Source organism: Panthera uncia (genome assembly GCF_023721935.1).
Source record: "Panthera uncia isolate 11264 chromosome E2 unlocalized genomic scaffold, Puncia_PCG_1.0 HiC_scaffold_20, whole genome shotgun sequence".
NCBI lineage: Eukaryota > Metazoa > Chordata > Mammalia > Carnivora > Felidae > Panthera > Panthera uncia.
Window position 1 is genome coordinate 15,377,450 of NW_026057589.1, and position 20,557 is coordinate 15,398,006.

The 20,557-nt window shown below is 41.8% G+C and overlaps 2 long non-coding RNA genes across 2 annotated transcripts in view; both read left to right on the plus strand.

Moving 5' to 3' along the window:
- Positions 1–2,137: 2,137 nt before the first annotated feature.
- On the plus strand, positions 2,138–14,448 carry LOC125916603 (uncharacterized). The gene is made up of 3 exons (XR_007455977.1): positions 2,138–2,273; positions 3,963–4,083; positions 14,364–14,448. It is a non-coding gene; the product is annotated as an uncharacterized LOC125916603 (long non-coding RNA).
- Positions 14,449–14,971: 523 nt separating this feature from the next.
- Positions 14,972–20,557, plus strand: part of LOC125916602 (uncharacterized) — a 45,163-nt gene continuing 39,577 nt past the window's right edge. Inside the window, exons 1-2 of the long non-coding RNA XR_007455976.1 lie at positions 14,972–15,084; positions 16,174–16,317. This is a non-coding gene — a long non-coding RNA (uncharacterized LOC125916602). The remainder of the gene's footprint in view (positions 15,085–16,173; positions 16,318–20,557) is intronic.

The window sequence follows — 20,557 nt, forward strand, 5'->3', positions numbered from 1 at the left end:
GAGCTGGGTGGTTATGGGACATATTAAATCTCTCAAGCACACAGTCTTTCATATCATAATTTATTTAACAAATTGCCTATTGCCAGACATTTAGTGGCCTCCAATTCAAGATGTAAGCATCACTGCATTTGCCATCCTTATGATAGATCTTGTTGTATAATTATTTCTGTAAGATTAATTTCTAGAAGGGGAATAGGGTGTAGAAAATAAAAATCTGATACCTATCAGAAAACAACTTCTCCATTTGATTGTCATCTGTTCTCCGAAGTTTTCCATAAAATATAAAATTGCTTTCTCTCCCACGCTTCTGGTGAGAGCGTAACCTGCTAACACTGGTTTAGATAGCAGTGTGGTAGCATCAGCCAAAATTTAAACAGGCACAGCCACTGGTGCAGCAAATCCTCTTCCCAGAGTCTTACTGAATTGCTTTTTTATGTACATAAATATACAATGTATGTGATGAATCAGAAATATAACCTAATAAGTAAACAATCACTATGAAGATACATGCATGTGCTATGATTCCATTTTGTGAAATGAAACTGTATATGTGTATGTCTAAGCCTTTTGTTAGGGCTCAAATGCAAGGTAAAGAAATGAGAAGGATATTGAACAAAGGCCATGGTTACTTCTGAGGAGCTGGACGGCCCCCGAGAGGGAGAATGTGGTACAGAGAAAGGTCCATGTTTAAGTTGATACCCTTTTGTATTACATTTATTTTTTTCACTAAGGAGGTATTTTCATTTTATTATTAGAGAAAATAAGGTACTTATTAAAATTAAATTAGAGTGCTGGTATATACTTCTCAGGTTATCAATACTGTCATTCCACGATTTATGTATATTGCTTAGATTTTTATATGACTGCTTAATTTGTATTTCAGTGTCTCACCGTCATTGTCAAGGAGTTATGTTCTTTGTTTCTACTCTACTAGGACATAAGTTGGATGCTGCCACCCCAGGTGTCATTAAAAAAAAAAAAATCCAATGAAAGAAGAAGGTATACTTTCACAGTGTCTCCACAAAAACAAACAAACAACAACAACAAAATTAGCAAACCACCCAGCACTCTTCTCATCCATACCCATAAACACACATCACCTGGTCATAATTTTTTCCATGTCCCTTCCCAAACCAGCCCTTGACCAAGGGAATTAATATCATGACAGGCTTAAGGAAGAACCTCACCATAAAAGGAAAAAAAGCTATGGGGGGTAATGGCTATTAAATAAGACACCAGCAAGTCTGGTATCATGGTAAAAGGGATCCCTCCTCCCCCATAATAAGGGCCTTCCCCTTTTCGATCTTTTTAAATTAATGATTCTAAAGTTTGGACCTCAAATCTTACAAGTGCACTTCCATCAGAAAGTCCAGTTGTCATGCGTCAGCCAGTGTGAGTTGTAGTTGTGAGCAGTTCATGCTGAAAGCACATGTGTCTGTCAAGGGTCTAGGAAGATTCCTTCTGCTCTGCATGTATCCACAGATTATGAAGTTCCAAAGGGAATTAATAGATTATCACACTTCATCTCAAAGACTATAAGATTTGATAAATCACAAAATAAATACATAGTTTTAGAAATGTATCAACAGCTTGGACCCACAGCCCTTTGCTCCCAGAAAAGGAACCATCCAAATGCAGTAGTTACCATGCATTGGGCTGGATGCAGAAAGTGAATTTAGACCAATAGAACTAATTCCATGGACAAGGTTGACCAATATTCCTTCCCCCGTCGTAGGTTGGGCTTCCCACAGTCAGAGAAAATTTGACACAAACACAACTATGCCTCGAATAAGGAGGCCATCCTAATTTCTTCACCAAGCCACACAACTGGGTCATATTTCAGCAAAAAAATGTTAATGAGTTGCTAAAGACCAAGCATGGGCAAGTGTGAGAGTATAGAACTCCTGAGGTTCTCAGACACAAAGAGATTTTGTACCAACTCACAGGTTATTCTTCGTGGACATCACTGGGTGCTTACAAGAAAGATGGAGGATGGGGTGGTACAAAAGGCATAAATCCCTACCCATTTCCTTTTCCCCTATGGGACAAACGTAACCATAGCAACAAAAAAATGTACACCTAGCTCTGCTATTGAAGGTTACCATGGCAACAACAAAATGCACACACACATAGCTCAACTACCGTTAAGGTTTTCTCTTTATCTTTGGTGTTTGGCAGTTTAAATGTAATGTACCTGCGTGTGGTGTTCTCTGTAGCTCTTTGGCTTAGTGTTAATTGAAGTTCTTGGTCAATGGAGTAGTGTCTGTCATCAGGTTTGGAAGTCTTGGCTCTCTTATTTATTGAAATATAATTTCTGTACATCTCTCTTTCTGGTTTTCCAATGACACATATTTTAGACTTGTTGACAGTGTCCTACATTTCCTTTTTGTTTATTTCTGGGGTTTTTTGTTGTTTTTCTTCATTCTTCATGCTTCATGTACATTGACCTCTGCTTTGATATTTCTTCAGATTTATTAATCCTGTCTTCTGTTGTGTTCATTTTACTGTTAAATCCATTCAAAGAGTTCCTTACTTCAAATACTGTATTTTATCATTTCTAGGACATTGATTATTTTTTATAGATCACAATTTTCGATTTAAATATTCAATGTTACATTCATGTTATTTTTTATACATTACCCACTTTTTTAAAGCCCTTGCCTGCAAACTTGGGATCACCTGTAGGTCTGTTTCTATTGACTATTCTATTTATAATTGGACACTTCTTACCATGTGTGGTTACTTTTTTACTGCATGCTGGACACTGTGAATGAGACTGCATATTATGTTATCTTCTCCTAAAGAGTGTTGGCTTTTGTCCTAAGCGCAGTTAAAATACCAACAGATCACTTTGTTTCTGATGAGGCCCACTTTTAGGTTTCGTTAGGTTGGATGTACAACAGTTTTGTCCTAACGCATAATGTCTTTGCCCACATGGCATTGACTTTATGGGATCTCAACTGAATATCCTGGTTGATCATGTACTTTAAAAATAGTAATCATAATATTCTTTCTTTATCTGGCCCCTATAAACTATTAACAGTTAAATTTTGTACTCATTATGTAAATGAACTTGAAGCATACACGATTGTTGGTAGGGGAACAATGCTGTTTAACTTGACCACTGACCACTGCCGTTTAATTGATAATAACCATTGCATAAGGATAAAATAAATAAATAACTCTTGACTTTAAAGAGCATCTCATGTGAGACTAAAACTCAGTCTGAGGGACACCTGGGTGGGTCTGTCAGTTAAGTGTCTTGTCTCTTGATTTCAGCTCAGGTTCTCATCTCACGGTTTGTGGGATTGATCTCCATGTCAGGTCGTGCACTGACAGCACAGAGTCTGCTTGAGATTCTCTCTCTCCCTGTCTTTATGCCCCTCCCCGACTCGTGCAGGCACTCTCTCTCTCAAAATAAATACGTAAATTTAAAAATTTTTAAAAACTCTGAGTTCTGAAGTTAAGGCTTTAAAATTAAAACTAAACATATATTGGTTAGGAGAGTTTAGGTACGTGAAGATATAGATGTCCGCAAGTCCAAGCATTTCTTAGTTCCATGACTGAAAACATGTCCCTGACCTTCACTGCCAGACAGGTCCTGCATTATCCCCATTATCCCCACTCAAGTCTGACACCAGTGAAAGAACATGAGAATGCAAAGTGGGCCCTCGCTAGGATGGCAATGTATGTATACGAAGAATAATCAACTAAGAGCATGGGATTTAGAGCTCCAGGTTTTCCAGAAATATCTTGGGAAAAAATAAATATCTTGATTTCCTCTTTCCTGCTTTATTTTGATACTTCTGGAAACTGTATCTCTATAGCTTACTATCAGTTTTGTTTCCCTGAGGAATCAGAGCTGCTCAAGTAAACGATAAATGGTATTTTTTAAAATGTAGGACAAGAAAAAGGAAAATACTGGTGGTCTGTCGAGAACTAAAATTCATTTTACCTTACAGGTCTTCTAATTCCTGGCAATTATCCTTGAAGTTCAAGTTAGCCAGCAATTACTGAGTTTGGGAAACATGGAGAAGAATGATACCGATTTTTAACTTACTAGCAACTGTCTCTTTCAGTTGGGTAAGCACATATTTCACATCTTAATCATGTTGGACATCACTTGATGAATGGGATGTATGAGACTTACTCCTAATATATGCTAAATGACAGAAGGTTGAAATCCATCAGAAGATTTACCAAGTGCTTCTTTGTATGAGATAAGAATCTGATTTGGCCCTTGGCATTCAAAAGTTCTAAGCTGTGGCAGGCAACCTGCTTAGAATATTAAATAAATGTTGATCATATACAGGGCTGAGTAAAGCAGAAGTTAAGCATTTAATTTAATAACATAGAATAAAGAAAATGTTTGTTTTTTTGGTAGTGTTACTCTCAGTTATTAATTGACTGCCAGCCACATTCCAGACAGCAGACGATAAGGATCATGAAAACAAGGACCAGGAAACACTATGTAGCTCACAGCACATAAAATGTTGCTTGATTAATGAATGTTTGTTGAATCGGTAACAACCTGCTTGCCTTTTCCTATACATTATATCATTTTATCTCCAGAACTTCCCTGAAATGGATGTTTTATGCCCATTTCTTAAATGTTGAAATTGAGGCTTAAAGTAGGTAACGGACTTCCTTGGCCCAGGTACCAAGGCCATGGGTGATCATGCGGAGCTCTCCCTACCTGTGCTGTGCTCGCTCACTCTTCTGGCTCAGCAGGATGTAGTCATTCAGGCTGAGGAGTGAGGAAGGGGTACAAGTTGGAACTGGTAAATAAAGTAAGTGTACCCTCTGAGAGGTGAGGTGAGGGTTTGTGAAACTTGTTGGATTCCAGTAGTGGGAACAACAGAAAGACAAGTAACCATGGCAACCATGTGCAGAGGATACCACTTGAGGAAGATGTGGAGGCAGAAAGGGGGCTCATTGAAGAAAACCTGGGTAGGAGATGGAGAGTGTGATATTGTGATGGACAGTAAGAAATATATTTGGTTATCAGCCTATTCCTGGCTCACAACTGTTAAAACCCTTGGAATTTCTTGTGCAGAGGGTAACAGAGGTGTCTTTCATTTTGTTACCAAGGTGACTTTTGGAATGTCCTTAGGTAACCTGAGGATGGGGAGCTGGTTGCCAGGAGAACCAACCACATGATTTGAGGGTTGAAACTTTCAGGACCTGGCGCCCCCGACCTCCAAGGCGAAGAGAGGGGCCAGGGTTTGAATCAATCGCCATTGGCCAGCGATTTTAATCTGTCATGCCTATAGAATGAAGCCTCCATAAAAACCCAGCACAACAGGGTTCACATTGCTTCCAGGGGGGTGAATACGTGGAGGTGCTGGGAGGGTGGCGCCCCTGGAAAGGGCATTGCAGCTCTCTACCCGGTTCCCACCCCTCACCCTCTGCACCTCTTCTGTCTGGCTATTCCTTATTAGCTCTATATTTTTATAATAAACCAGTAATCCAGGAAGTAAAATGTTTCTCCTGAGTTCTTTGAGCCACTCTAACAAATTAATCAACTGTAGAGGCTCTTGGGAACTTCCAGTGTATAGCCAATCAGTGAGAAGTGCAAAGAATAGCCTGGGCTTGCAACTGGCATCTAAATGGGGCTGGGGTGGGGGCTGGGGACAGTCTTGTAGGACTGAGCCTCTAACCTGTGGAATCTGATGCTGTCTCCAGGTAGATGGTGTCGGAATTGAGTTGAATTGTAGGGCAATCTGCTGGTATCCTGAGAATTGCTTGTTGATGTGGGAAGTGCCCCCCCGCCCCCACCACGTACACACATTGGAATTGGTACTAGAACCTATTTAGAGAGAAAGCTTCATCATCCGAGGTGTCTGGGCAGAGGGCCTTGAGGCAAAAAGTGGCATCCTGAGAACTTGCTGTGAGTCTGTGTTAAAAAAGTTACTAAGCCAGTTATGAATGGAAAATGCAGCTCTTTAAGACAGATGTGTGATTACCTAAATTTCACGGCTGCTCCCTGGTGGGCCCAACCCCAGATCTGGCCAAGTCATCTTTCTTTTGCCTTAAAAAAAAATGAAATGTGATGCCATGAGGTAGGGTCTGTATTCTTGAGACTGCCTACTATTCCCTGTTGACTCCTTAAACTGCCTCTCTATCCCTTTAACCACCCAGTCTCAGGAATGCACACGGGCCTGCTCCTTCTATATGGGGGCCCCAAACCTCAGTTCCCAAAGGAACAAAAATTAGGCCAGCATGGAATTATTTTGTATTGGCTTGTTGGTGGATTTCTTTGGGTTCATCCTTGTTTTTTAGTAACTTCTTTCAACATGGCTTATAATTATGCAACTACAGTACCTGCTAGAATCAATCAGCCTTCCAAACCCAAACACGTTCATCTTTATCCAAATGTAATTTATCTGAAATGCCATGTTGGTGTAAGAGTTATGCATTACTACATAGGCTTCTATTTTCTTCTTAAATAATGAAATACCCTAATGGAAAATATTCCCTCTAAATAAATTTTAATGAGCACTTATTTGCCCAAATTGTTCTTTCTCTGAATGGCAAAAATTTAATATGAACTGGAATTATCAGGGGCTTTTTGTTATAATGGGCTTTGGGAATAAGTCATGCAAAGATGACTTATTTTCCTATATCTTCCAAACTGTGAGTGCTGCCTTAACAACTTCCTGTCAAATGCAAAGTGAGTGTCAGTGTCTTACGTTGCGTCTCTACAGGAAAATGTCACATCAGAAATCATGCCAAGGTGTAAGATAATACAGGAGATTGAAGTGAACAAGAAACCTAATTGCTGTTGAAGGGCATATATCCCAGACTTTGCTGCTAAGAAAAAAAAAAATGCTTGTGTCTGCCACATTTTTTAATTCTCTGCATTGAATAGTTTTTCTGAGGAGAGAAAGCAAATGGGAAATATTACCCTGTACCCTGGCAGGCTACAGAGCACGGGCCTCATTGTGCTCACCAAGAATTAGAGCAGGGCCAGATGTAGAACTTGGAGAAGTGCCTTCCAGAAAAGAACTCAAGCCTCAGCAAGAATTATGAGTCAGTGGAGTGGGGAGCCAGATCTGAGGGTGCCCCCATAGAGTCGAGAATGCACACCATTAATTGCTTCTCTAGACTTTTCGCTCCATCTGAAATACTGCCAAAGGGAGCCAGTGCCATTTCTGAGTCATTTTTTATAATAGAAATGACATTGAAAGGGGTCATTTGGTTCAGTTTAAATTTTTGTATTGCATACCTTCTAGAAGCTTCATAGTATCAACAACCAAACACAAAAGGGAGTTTCCATTTTCCAGGAGCTCAGCACTGGGATGGGGAGCTCACAGCTAAGTCAAAAACACTTTCAGTGAATGTCCATCCACTTCCTCTTTTTAAACCAGAAAAGTGCCGGCTCAGTAAGCACCTCCAAGGGGGCAAAAAGGCTACAGAGTTAATGTTCCTGGGATGCTTGTTGGCTTGATGGGAGAGCACAGGCTTCAGATGCTGATGACTGCACCACCCACCTGCTGAGTGGCCTTGACAACTTCAATGAAAACCCTAAAAACTGCTTCCTTCTCAGAAAACTGGAAAAAGAACACCCATCTTGTAAAGCAGTTGTGAGATGCTCATAGATGATAGACGTTCAAGGCATGTTCTCTTGAGCAATCTCCTATCCCCTTTGGCCCTCATTGCCTATGACCCCCACAGCTAGCAATTTTGTCCAGGAAGGGCTCTATCCACATCTGTACAAATGATTAGAATATGTTATCTCGGGGCGCCTGGGTGGCTCAGTCGGTTGGGCGTCCGGCTTCGGCTCAGGTCACGATCTCGCGGTCCGTGAGTTCGAGCCCCGCGTCAGGCTCTGGGCTGATGGCTCAGAGCCTGGAGCCTGCTTCCGATTCTGTGTCTCCCTCTCTCTCTGCCCCTCCCCCGTTCATGCTCTGTCTCTCTCTGTCTCAAAAATAAATAAAAAATATTAAAAATTAAAAAAAATGAAAAAAAAAAAGAATATGTTATCTCAAAGAAGGTTTGGGAAGTGGAATTACTTCGTCTGTAGAGAAGGTAGAAAAAATATTAAATGTGATTAGGATTATTTTATAATCAGTAATGGTAATATGCTTCCTCATAATTTAGGTATCCTCATAATTATTCCTATTAAAAAGCAGAAAAATAACATAAGACATTTAAAAGTTACAAAGTACTTTATAATTGGACTCTCAGAAAATCTGCTATTATCAGCATGAGAAGAAATTTTACTACCAATTTTAATGATGAGGACCTGAGACTGAGGATTTCAGAGGCCCCCAGTTTTATGTTTGCAAAGCATTCTGTACTTCCTGTACCTGCACATGGATCTCCTGCAAATACTAATTCAGGATATTTTGCCTGATGTCTGTTGTCCTGATCAGAGAGTATGACACTCCTCACATAGCCTGTCCCGGTCACCACTGAATTGCCAAGCTTCTAGCACAGAACATAGCCCAAGAAGGAATTCGGGGATTCAGAGGAAAGGTTCACAGAGCAATGTTGTGGCAGGGGGGAGAACCATATATTAGTAATGAAAATAAATACGCTCTTTTCAGAAGCAGGGGCAGCTGACTGGTAGCATATGTTGGGAAGGTGGAGAAGGACTGTCTCCCAGGCCTAGCTCACCACCCCTCTAGGTGCGCACAGGGGTAGATGCTGCTTGCAGGGGTGACGCAGCCTCTCCAGTAAGCTTCCGAGTCTGTATCGAGGGACTGAGTGGTGGGTTGCCTCTGCGTGGCCAAGGGTGCTCTGAACGGGAGCCTTCCCCCATGCCAAAGGGGACCTGGGACAGTGCTTGGTTTCCACCCACTCAGGAGTGCAGAGATGAGAGAAACGGGCAATGTCTCCTTCTGGGGAAAGCGTATTTTTGAGTGCCTAACATTTACTCCTAATTTATTCCCACATGGTAAGATACGCAAACACACAAACACACACACGCCAGCTTGTTGGGGATGTATCAGGCAGCAAGATCCCCTGTAAGGAAGAACCCTGGTAAGTGCTGGCGATGATCCCTTCTGAAGTTTCACTCCTCTGGCCTCACATTCTGGCTCTTTCCTTTATAATGAAAAGAATCCCTAAATCAATCGTTTTTCTCATCTGCAAAGTGAGTTTGTAATACTCACTTCATCACATTGTTTCGATGTCCCAAGGATTAAACAAGAACATACGGGTTAGATACCCGGTACATTCACATGCTCTCAGTAAATGGCAGGGATTGGCATTGTCCTTCGGTTCTGAGGGAGAGGAGGACAATAACACTGTTGCTTTTATCAGCCGTGCATTTTCTCAGCATTCAGTCACGCCTCCTTGTGTCCACACCACACCCCAGTGAGGGAGACAGCCTCATCCCCGTCTCGCAGGTGAGGAGTCTGGCTCCTGAAGCTGGTGTGAGTTGCCCAGAGCTACATAGTGTGTAAATGGCAGAATGTTTGATCATTCTAGAGCCAGAGTGGCCTCGCTGAAGGTGGGCTTGGCTGTTCTTTTACTCAGGGAAAGAACAATCAATACCTCTGCAGGAACACTGCTGGAGAGAATCCTGACATGAGCACAAAGTTTCTGGGAAAAAGAAATTGGCAAACCTCCCTGTCAACAATCAGAAGGTGATCAGCAGAGAAAAGCACTCTGAGAGAGCACTGTTCTTTAATCTTCTTTGAAACAAAGCTGATTTCCCTAGACAAATGGATCGCTAAATTCATATAATTATCTGTGCATATACTCCTGTCATCTTCAGTATTTGTAGACAGTACGTTTTATTTTTTTAAGTAAAGGAAAAACAAATGCCATTATTCATATGTTCACAGGTGGAAAAATCTCTCTCTCCTTGCTTTTCTCATGCAGTTATCAGCACATGTTAGGATGAATTCAGGGAGTTGGTCAACAAATGTATCCATGAAAAAAGTAGGAAGAGAAATTTTGACTGCTTCTTGCTGCTTGTTACTGTGAAAAAGATAATCGATTGCTTCCTGATTCTTAGGAAAAGGAAACAAAAGTTCACTCCCTCAACGGAAGAGGAACCCATCGTTCTAGCCAAATGTACCTGATGAACGGGAACATGAAGTCATGGGGCAGACACGCATCAGCATCGCTGATCCCCTGCCTTCACACGTACCACCTAGACAACCATCTCCTCTTCTCAGGGCCCATCTAGGTCCTACATCCCCAAAGAGGGGAAAGCTAAGCCTTCCCTTGGGACTGCTCGGGTGTGTGTTGGGGTGGAGGGAACCAAGCATGAGCTGGCCACGTGGCAGGGTCCTAGGTTTCATGTAACCATGCCTGCCCATCACAGACTGGGCTGAGAATTCACATTTATTCACCTGTCTTCTACTTATTGTATTGTATCCCTTTTCCACACACCCTTCCAAGCCCCAAGCTGGTAAACACCCTTCTTCCAAACCCACAAAGTCTTTGACACGCTTCCGGCTATATTTGGAGCTGTCCAGCAGGCCAAAGCAAGTTTTTGTATATTTTGAGAAATTAACCTATTGGAATCCTCAGTCCTGGGAATCCAGCAGGAGTCAGAGTAGCTGATCGAAGCTTTCCATCCATAGAGATCTGGGGAACTGGGTCCAGCCTCAGCTAGGTCATAAGGCCAGTGAGAAAGGGTTGTATAAAGCAATTCTGGTGGCCCAGGAAAATGACTAGAAACCGCAATCTACCCACAGGCCTCAATGAAGCAAAGGGCAAAACTAGGTTAAAAAACAAATTGTACGGTGCAATCTCACTAAAACTGCAAACTGTATATATGTCATATTCATATTTTTGAAAAATATCAGAAGGAAACATCAGAATTCAACATTTTGAGCCTTTCTTCCCCCCCCCCCCCCCCGCCTTCTAGGAATACAGGTGATTTTTATTTACTTGTGTTTTGATGCAGACCTATTTTTCCCCACATTGTCTCCATTAATCATGCACTATTGTCGTAATCAGAAAAAAGCTACAATTAAAAAAAACTACAAGTGACCCACACCAGCCTATGACTTGGAAGAGTGCTACTAATGGAGCCAAGTGAGTCCAGTGAGAACAAAGTCATTCTCCAAGCCCTCCTATGCCCCTCAAATGGCCTCCCTGTAACCAAAAGAATGAAGCTTTAAAAGTGTGCATCATCAAACAGAGTCATTAGACCACTGAGTCTGCCTTCGTAGAGCATAGAATAAGTGTTCTGAACAGGAAGGACTCAGAGGCGGCTTTCTCTTCCTCGTAGTCCATTCCTCACCCTCACAGAGCAGGGCACTTATCCTTCTGACCACCTCCATCCACACCTGGAAAATCAGGGAGCAGTAAGCCACACACCAACGGCGATAGCACGGGAATGAGGACTTGGAGAATTTGCTGGGCCAGACACCAGTGGGTCTGATGCAGGACAAAGGTCAGGGACACACCGCAGAGGAGGCAGCTCTGCACCCACGGATGGGAGCACCGTGCATGGGGGCTCCAATCCCAGCTCTGCAACCATGCAGCCTGCAATCTTTGGGCAAATATTTGGTCTCCCTTGGCCTCATGTTCCTCATCTGTATGGGAGTCTTCTCTTTTGTCTCCCAAGAAACCATTGTTGAAGTTTCACAGAACATTGGCTTCCTCCCAGAACAGGATTAGGAAAAAAAAATGGCAACTGTGAATCTGAACAGAAACAATGTCCTAGCTTGGGAAACATGGAATGGAAATAAAGTGTGTTTCCTTTTACTTTTGCTTAAAATGAACGAAAACCAAAACACCCTACCCTCACACATACCCCAGATACAATTGTATAATCATACAATAATTGTTCAGTTACTTCGATGTTGCAAAGCAAAGCCAGAATGCCAGAATTTTCTAAGCATCCATTGTCCAATATGGTAGTCACTGACCACATGTGGCTATTGGAGGGTGGCCAGTCCCAGCTGAGATGTGCTGTCAGTGTAAACTACACCCTGGATTTCAAAGATTTAGTGTGAAAAGAAGGTCACATATCTCATTCATTTTTCATTGATTATGTTGGCCTGATAATATTTTGGATATAATGAATCAAAATATATTATTAAAAGTAATTTCACCTGTTAATTTTTACCTTTAGTGTGCCTTACTGAAAAATTTAAAATTACTTACGTGGTTGGCATTATATTTCTTGTAGGCAGTGCTGATCTAGGAGAAAGATTTTCTTTCTGGGAATAGGCTCTACCTGCCCTTTCTTCAGGTGCCTTGTGACATGATGACAGAACTATGTGAAGCATGTTGCACACAGGGAAGATGGAAGGGCTGAAGATGTTTATTCCACCACCACCCCCAAGCCCTCATTGGGTTATCATGGCTTTGATGTGAGCCACTGGGTCTTTCTCCTTCTTCCCTTTCCCCCCTTCCTCTTCTTTCTTTCTCTTCCCTCTTACTTATTGTAAAATCATCTATGCCAAAGTGCCTGCTATTCCTGAGCTCTAATAGGAGTGAGGTGTCGGTCAGATAATTAGCTCCTGTTATACTTCACTCATCATTAGCACCTGATTTACTGGGAAAGCTTTACTCCAGGTAAAATCATTACCTGCCAGAATGATGTGTCTTGTAGAGACAGGCTTTGCCTGCCCAGAATACTTCCAGAGTTCTTTAAGTAATATTATTTTGGTTTTTCTTTGCAAAACTGATCAACATCTTTGGTTGTATCAATCACAGTGCCCTGTACTCTTCCCCTCCCCACTGGACATTCAGGATAATTCAACTCCCTTTCCCAGGACTTGAGTCTCAAGAAGAATGACCTATCATGGGAGTGGAGGTAGATCTAAGCCATTTGTATATCAGTCTCCACAGAGACTGACTGATCACTCCTGCTACGGGGTTCTTAGACCTACCTTGATACTGTGCTGATTGATTTTCAATTCTTCTTTCAATCTGATGAGCTACCCAATAAGACTTGAAATAACTTCCTTTTGCATTTAAGCTGCGCAGAATCATTTTCCATTCCTTGCAGCCACAGCCCTCTATGTTGTTATTCTAATTCAGCAAAACAGTGAAATGCTGCAAGAAGTATTTAAGAACCTTTATCCCTGGCTGCAAATATTAATAGGATGGAATAAAGAGGTAAATTGGTTGAAACACAGCCATCCGCTTTGTCTTCGTACAAAACCGCCATTGTGCCGTTCCTTGGCTGGCTCCGTTGATCATGAAGCTGATTCCCACCAGCTCTTGCAGACCTCACCTTCATGCTGGGGGCTGCTGAGCTCTGGGAAATGGGAGTTGAAAGGAATGAGAAGGCCTGGATCTCCCCGATCCTTTCACTTTTTAAACACTGCTATCGTCGGTTCTCACTCAAGCTGTCCCCTGTGAAACCATTTTGAAGTTGGGCCGAAAGCTACACATCTCCAAATGTTCTTTAAATACCTGCTAGATTTTAACCACTGAGGAGCAACTATTTCCTCATGACCTGCATGTGCGACTTCAACTATGTTTGTCATTCAGGTAGAGTACTGGTGGCTTCATCTACTTAACCAAGGTAAAGGAATGCTTCCTTTCTTCCCAAAGTGTACCCAATTGTCCTCTTATTTGGGGGTTTTAAAGACTTGATCATGGTCTTTCCTTAATTCTAATAGTCACCCAGTGCAAATCTCTGGAGCATTTTATGATGGGAAGAGGAGAAACGTCATGTAAGTTTTGCAGCTGTGAGCCGTGGATTTGCCATTACTAAAATACCTTGCATTTGCAAAATAAGTTATCAAGAAATTGTTTCTTCATGAACCCTATACCTGTATTTTCCATTTTTGTTAGAAAGGTTGGTGCCAGCTAGGGAAGAAGGGTTTAGGGGTAAATATAACTCCTTTGATGTGTATAACGAAGAGACTGACGTAATGTTCTTTTACCAGAATTGTTTATCAGTTGCATACTAAGTTTCAAGCACTAAACTAGGGTTTTGCATTTATTATTTGACTTGTTTTTCGCAGCAACCCTAAAAGTTAGATACCATTATCCCAGTTTTAAAAACAAGAATGATGAAAACTAAGTAGGTGCTCTAACTACAGTCACCCAGCTAAGAAGTGACAGATCAAGATTTCGAAGACCAGCAATGTCTGACTTCAAACCATAGTTAATTCCATCAGATCTTCCTGTTTCTTTTTTTGCTTTTGTTTTATGTTTATTCTGAGAGGGACAGTGTGCACATGTGAGTGGGGGAGGGGCAGAGAGAGAGTCTCAAGCAGGCTCCCCGCTGTCGGCGCAGAGCCCGACATGGGCTCAAACTCACGAACTGTGAGATCATGACCTGAGCCAAAACCAAGAGTCAGATGTTTAACCACCTGAGCCACCCAGGCTCCCCACATCTTCCCGTTTCTTTGCTGTTGTTTTTGCCATTTAATAAAATGCAGTTTAGTTAAAAAATAAAGCAGTTTAACCAAACATAACTTTGTTTTTAGGTTAACCCTTAAATAACATGAAACAAGAGTTAAAGAGACAGACCCTTCCTCAAGGAGACGTACATTAAATCAACAAGTGGTATGTTATGTAGTACTTTTTAAAATTTAACTCCAGTTCTCAACTCATCAGAATAAAGTATCTGGTGTTAGGAAGCCATTGTCCTCTATGGCGCAGGCACCACAGACTTGGCATATTCTGCCTGGTCCTGCTCTGTGGAGTTTCTCCATCCAGGGACACTGTCCCCTTCAGGCATTCTGTCAGTCATCAGCTGCCTGCCTTCCAAGTACGATCTGAACATAACTTTGCTGCTAGGTCTGTCCTGCCGTGTTTCTCCCTAAGCTAAGCTAAAGTTGAAAGAACCTTACTCCTTCTATAGGTTACCGCCATCCCCAAACCTTCAATCCAAGTTTCTAAACTTCTCATGACCAGATGCTATCCTTCTAAGTAAATTATTTGGCAACTACGTAACCTTATTATTCTCTGACTCTCCAACCAGGATAAACCCACTTCTCAGAGGAGTGGCACAAGCTCATGATTTTTTTACCAAATACCTAAAGTAATTTGAAATACAAGATAAGGTTATATGGTTATTTCCTAAAAATGTCATGGATGGGTTTATCCAACCATCACATATGATTATTTCCTAGGAAAGTCACGGATGGTTTTATCACCTGGGATGGGCATTTCTGGTTCCACCTACTGTTCCAGCATCATGCTGAGGTTAGTTTGTGATACCACATGTGAGACTTTTCCACAGACATGGCAGTCACTGCCCGATTCCTGATGACAGGAGGGCAAGAAGGGACAAACTCATTTCCTTCTCACAACTTTCACATGGCCCCCTCCATCTTCAAGCCAAGTCTACATCTGTTTCTTGAGTCTCCAGTGCTTACTGGGTAGGGAGTGTGGGGAGGTTGGAGGAAAGCTGAGTGGAAAGCAGATTTCACAGAAAAAGCTTATAATCTTGGAGAAAAATAGGGGAAGGCCAGAAATACAAAGGTTTGAATCAAAGAGTGAGATAAATGATCTTCATCAGTGATAGTGTCTCTGCTTCTGAACTTTTATTTAAAAACAAACTTTTGGACAATAAAGAAAACTTTCCTGAAACAACAACAAGAAAAATTCTGTGCCCCATAGTACCTTTCCATACATTTTTTCCCATTCTATGAATCTGATAAAATTGAAAATTTAAATCTCTAAGTTTTTAAAGGAAGCATGGATCACTGCCCTGAAATCAAGCATAGAACATCCATGGTCCTATATAACTGAACTTGCCATTTAAAATCATTAAGGACAAATTTCCAAGATCCAAGTGAATCTAGCCCTAAAGATCTTTCAGTATAATTGGAAAATAACCCCTTGACTGGCTGTTGAAAAGGAAGAATATGGAATCCCTTTGGTTCCGTGGAAAGAAAACGAAGAGTATCCCATAGTGGAGGCCAAAGGTGAATAGCATATGCTCTGAAAAGTTTCTAAGCCAGATAACCCCTACCCTTTTCATTTCATGGGTAGTAAATGTAGATGACTATCTTGATCCAGTCCTGGCTCCTACCCAGGTTTCTAGCTTTGTGACCTGGGGGGAGGATGTTTGACTTCTCTATCAGTTCTATTAACTATAAAAATGAGCATAATTATATTTGCCTCATAGGGCTGTTGTAAAGATTGAGCAAAATAAGCATATAAATGAGCTAGTTTAGTCCTTGACATGATAGGTGTTTAATGAATATTAGATTTGTTTTCTCTCAATTTGCAATATCTAACACTTCTGTATGAAAAGGAGTCCTGATTTAACTAGAAATGTCATTGCAGCCAACTTGTGGGCTGAGATGAGCGCTCAGATGAGAACTCCAAGCAGACTTCTCAACACATGCCTGTCAAGTTTGCAACCAGTCAGATATGGAATTGTGTTTTCCCAGACAGAAGTGGAAAGTTACTCCTACCTCATAGAATTGTGTGAGTAGAACATAAACTTTATAAAACACCTGGCACTAAATAGAATTGCTACAGTACATGTGAGTGTGTCCGGTTGAAGAAATTGTTGCCGGCCACGGGGTCGTGGGGATGTTGTAAACCATAGATGGGAATCATCATTGTTTTCTCTCTCATATTTAGATCTGTAGTCTACCTGAAACTGACTTTTGCCTGTGGCATGAGAGAGAATTCATAATAACTATTGGTTTTAAGGTCAAGACCCTTAGTAGACTCTTCTTGACCCCTGGGTCACTCTCATGACCTTGACCCTCCAAGATAACTGGCTTCCACTGCTCTCTGTCTTCTTTCCTTCCTGCTCCCTGTTGACACAGGCTGTCTTCCTGTATGTGCAGACATACCGAGCTGGAGAAAAAGAATGCTTATCTGTCTTCCCAAGGCCTGTGTCCTTCATAAAGGATGGTCTTGGAGAATCTCTAAAAGGCTAGAATATAGGTGGAAAATCATGGTGGGAAGAGCCACAGTACAGCCCACCCTCCTCTTCCAAATCTTTTGTTTGTATAAGCTTGGCAGGAAAGGGTGAGGGATGAGACTGAGGCAGCAGAGACAGCTTGGAGACTTCTCTTGGGATCTGGGATCTGCCCCTAGTTGTTTGAGCTCTGGTTGCCTCTTCCTTCAGCTTTGGATCCCATTTAGCAATTCTTAGGCAACCAGACAAGTTCCACATACCCACATCTCATCACACCAGGGTGGTCTTGCCGGGGAAAGGGGGCAACACAGGAAAGAACTGGGGTCCAAACATAGTGACGCCTGTTAACACTTGCCAGTTTTACCTAAGGCTTTACCTGTGTGTGCACACTTAGAGACAGGATGAGTGCTGGCGCCCTCTGCAGTGCCGAGTTCCTGGTACCCGGGAGAATATCAGTGATGCAGACGGTGACATTCGGTGTGTGCATCTTACAAGGAGTTCTCTGTCACCTCCCAAAATTAGAAGCAACAACAACAACAACACTGAAACAAAAGTTGCCACGGCTGAACAGCTGGTGATAACGTTCGTTAAAAACAACTACCGCAGTCTGTATGTTGTGGAGGAGCCACGTGGCACCTGGAAAAATTGCATTCTGATATTTTAGGGGAAAAAACAAAAGTTAAAAGGAGAAAGAAAAGAACTCTCCTATCTCAAAAGACACAGATTTTCCCAATTCTGAGAATCTGAATCACAGCCAACTTACAAAGTCCTTTGAAATTAACAGGTTATATTAGCAGAGCTGATACAGCCTTATCTGAAAGTGAGCAAGAACAGCCCCCATCATGATGGAAAAGCAAAGCAAAAAGCTTCTAAAGCCTGTTACGGCCTGAGCCAGAAGAATTAAGGTCTTTGCACAATATTGTCCCAGAATGTGTCAGAATCATATATTTTTGTGAGAAACTTGGAAGTCAGATTTTCTTGTGTGGCAGAACACATACCATGGGGATTTCAGAGCCGTGGATGGCCAGGATTTTTACTAAGCAGCAGGAAAAGTTCAGGGCTAAGAACCAAGAATAATGAAGACGTACAGAGAAGTATAGGTGGGGACAGGAGGTGAAGAGAGAAGATCTCAGGATATTTCCAATTTCTAATCTCAAACAACCTGAAGTCTAGCCGCTTTCCATTCTATGTACTATGAGGTATATTTAAATTTATTTCATAGCCACCTTTTTAATGAGCTGTCTGGAGCTGGGTTCTCTTACTTTGTACCAAGAATCCTAACAACCGCAGTGAGTGTCAGGACATGGCCAAGTGAGCCGAGAGGTGGTTTTCTAGGCACAGGACGCCACACCCCCGACAAAGCTTACTCTGCCCCACGGGTGCTGACGTGTTCCACAAAATTCCCGAACATCAACTTACACACCAGAGAAGTACGTCAGGCTGGATGTGCTTTGCCTGTGGAGGAAATGGAAGATAGATTGAGCTGGCTGCTCCAAGAAGCCAAGATGTGTGACTTGACTACTCCGCTGTGCAGAAGGCCATGCGACCTGGAGCCAGCAGACTGGTCCTAGTCTAAAACACTCTGCTAACGGCAGCCTAGGTATATTACAATGCTCCCTTAAGAACTTCTCATCCTTACTCAGAGTAACACAGCTAAAACTGTTTTCCAGATCCACTTTTTCCAGTGTTCCAGTAATGAGATGTTCTTCGTACATGAGTCCCAGGCCCAAAGGGACAGTTACTTTTCATCTGGATTCATAAGGCCCTAACGATGCTAACATCAAGCACCATATTGTTAGTTCTGTGCAGTCTATATACATTTTTTAAGTCACATTTTCCTGATTATATGACCTTGAGCAAATTAATTAAACTCTGGACCTCTGTATACTTTTCTGTAAAACAGATTTAATATGCATTACTTCACGATTGTTGTGAATATTAAATAAATTTACCAATATAAAGTGCTTTGCACAGTTCCTGGCACATGGTAGGTGTTGAACAAAGATGAGCCTTTTATTATTATTGCTAGAAGTATCTGGCTGCCTCCGTTGACTTCACTCCAGAGGCTGATGACCTCCCTCCCCTTTGTCTAAAAATATTTCACTCTCTCTCTGCCCCTCCCCCGTTCATGCTCTGTCTCTCTCTCTGTCCCAAAAATAAATTTAAAAAAAAGTTGAAAAAAAAATTTTTTAAAAAAAGGGGCGCCTGGGTGGCACAGTCGGTTAAGCGTCCGACTTCAGCCAGGTCACGATCTCGCGGTCCGTGAGTTTGAGCCCCGCGTCAGGCTCTGGGCTGATGGCTCGGAGTCTGGAGCCTGTTTCCGATTCTGTGTCTCCCTCTCTCTCTGCCCCTCCCCCATTCATGCTCTGTCTCTCTCTCTGTCCCAAAAATAAATAAAAAAAAAAGTTTGAAAAGAAAAAGAAAAAAATAAAAATATTTCAGATGCCACTTTAGCAGTTAGAGATTCATCTCTCCGGGTTGTCAAATAATCTCTTCTGTAATGTAGAAAATTCTAGTTCAGAAATATGAAATACTACCTAATGGTCATTTAAACCTTTTCGAAAATAGTTTTCCAACTAGATCATTTCCTTCTAATATATTTTATTGCAAAGAAGGATGCAATTAACCAATGGACTCTTGAGAGAGATACGGACTTGCAGAACTGACATGGTGGTAGGCTGATGCCTAATTCTCCAGACTCACCAGGCAGATGAGCTTGTCTCCTCAGAGATGCTCAGAGCTCCAAAATCTGAGGAACAGGTGCCTCCTTATCAGGTACATGGATTTTTTCTGCCATCTAGCGGTCAACTTTTGAGGACAACTGCCTTTAAGTGAGCTAAGAAGGCATTGTCCCACCCTGGACAGTGCCCAAGAACCTGACTGGCTTCTAGGAGTTTGACTGTTTTACGTACCTTATATAAGCGGAATCATGATTTCACAGGTGTACATATATGCCCAAACTCATTTAATCTTACACATTAAATATGTGCAGGTTTTGTGTATCAGTTATATACTTTAATAAAGCCACGTAAGTAACAACAACTCCTGGGCATCGTCTTCGGCTTACACTTTCCAGGGACTGAGATCCCGTATGAGATGGAAAGAAATACAAAGGCCTAGATCTTCCGGGAGGTTAGAGCTCCACACTGGCTGGCTCCAGAGCAATACCTTAGCCACTTGTTCTTTGGGTGGCCTCAGGCTTGCCACTTCCCTCTCCCAACCCACCTTCTCATCTATCAGATGGGTCACGCTATGGATTCCTGCTAGCCCTGATATTTTGGTGTTCCAGTGTCTCTCAGATTGCAAATATTTGTTTAAAGAAGCTTATCTATACTTCATTAATAAGACTAAACTGAGGAGAAAGTATAACATTTAGACAGTTAACTAATTTAGCATTCCTTAAGACAACTCAGTAATAAGGTGGGTAGGTATAATGTTTCTGGCATCATCTCCCTCTTGGAGAAGCTCCTCCTTCTTAATTTCTGTGTAAAGCCTCTTAACTATTGATTCATTTACTCTAAAGTCTGTAGAATGCAAAGAGCAGTGAGTAGGTGGCTTGTTTTTAATATTCAGATATTTTTTGATGAATGCTAGAAAGGCTGATCACACCAATAATACATGTTTATTCATTTGTTGGATTTATTTAACCTAGACTTTTCCATTTGCCAAGACATAGCACTGGCTTAATCCCTTCCAAAAATGACTACCATATGTTTTGTAACATTCTACCAACTTCCAAAGTCTCTCCTTTTCCCTTCATCGCTATTCTATTCAATAATTAAGAGACCGGATGGG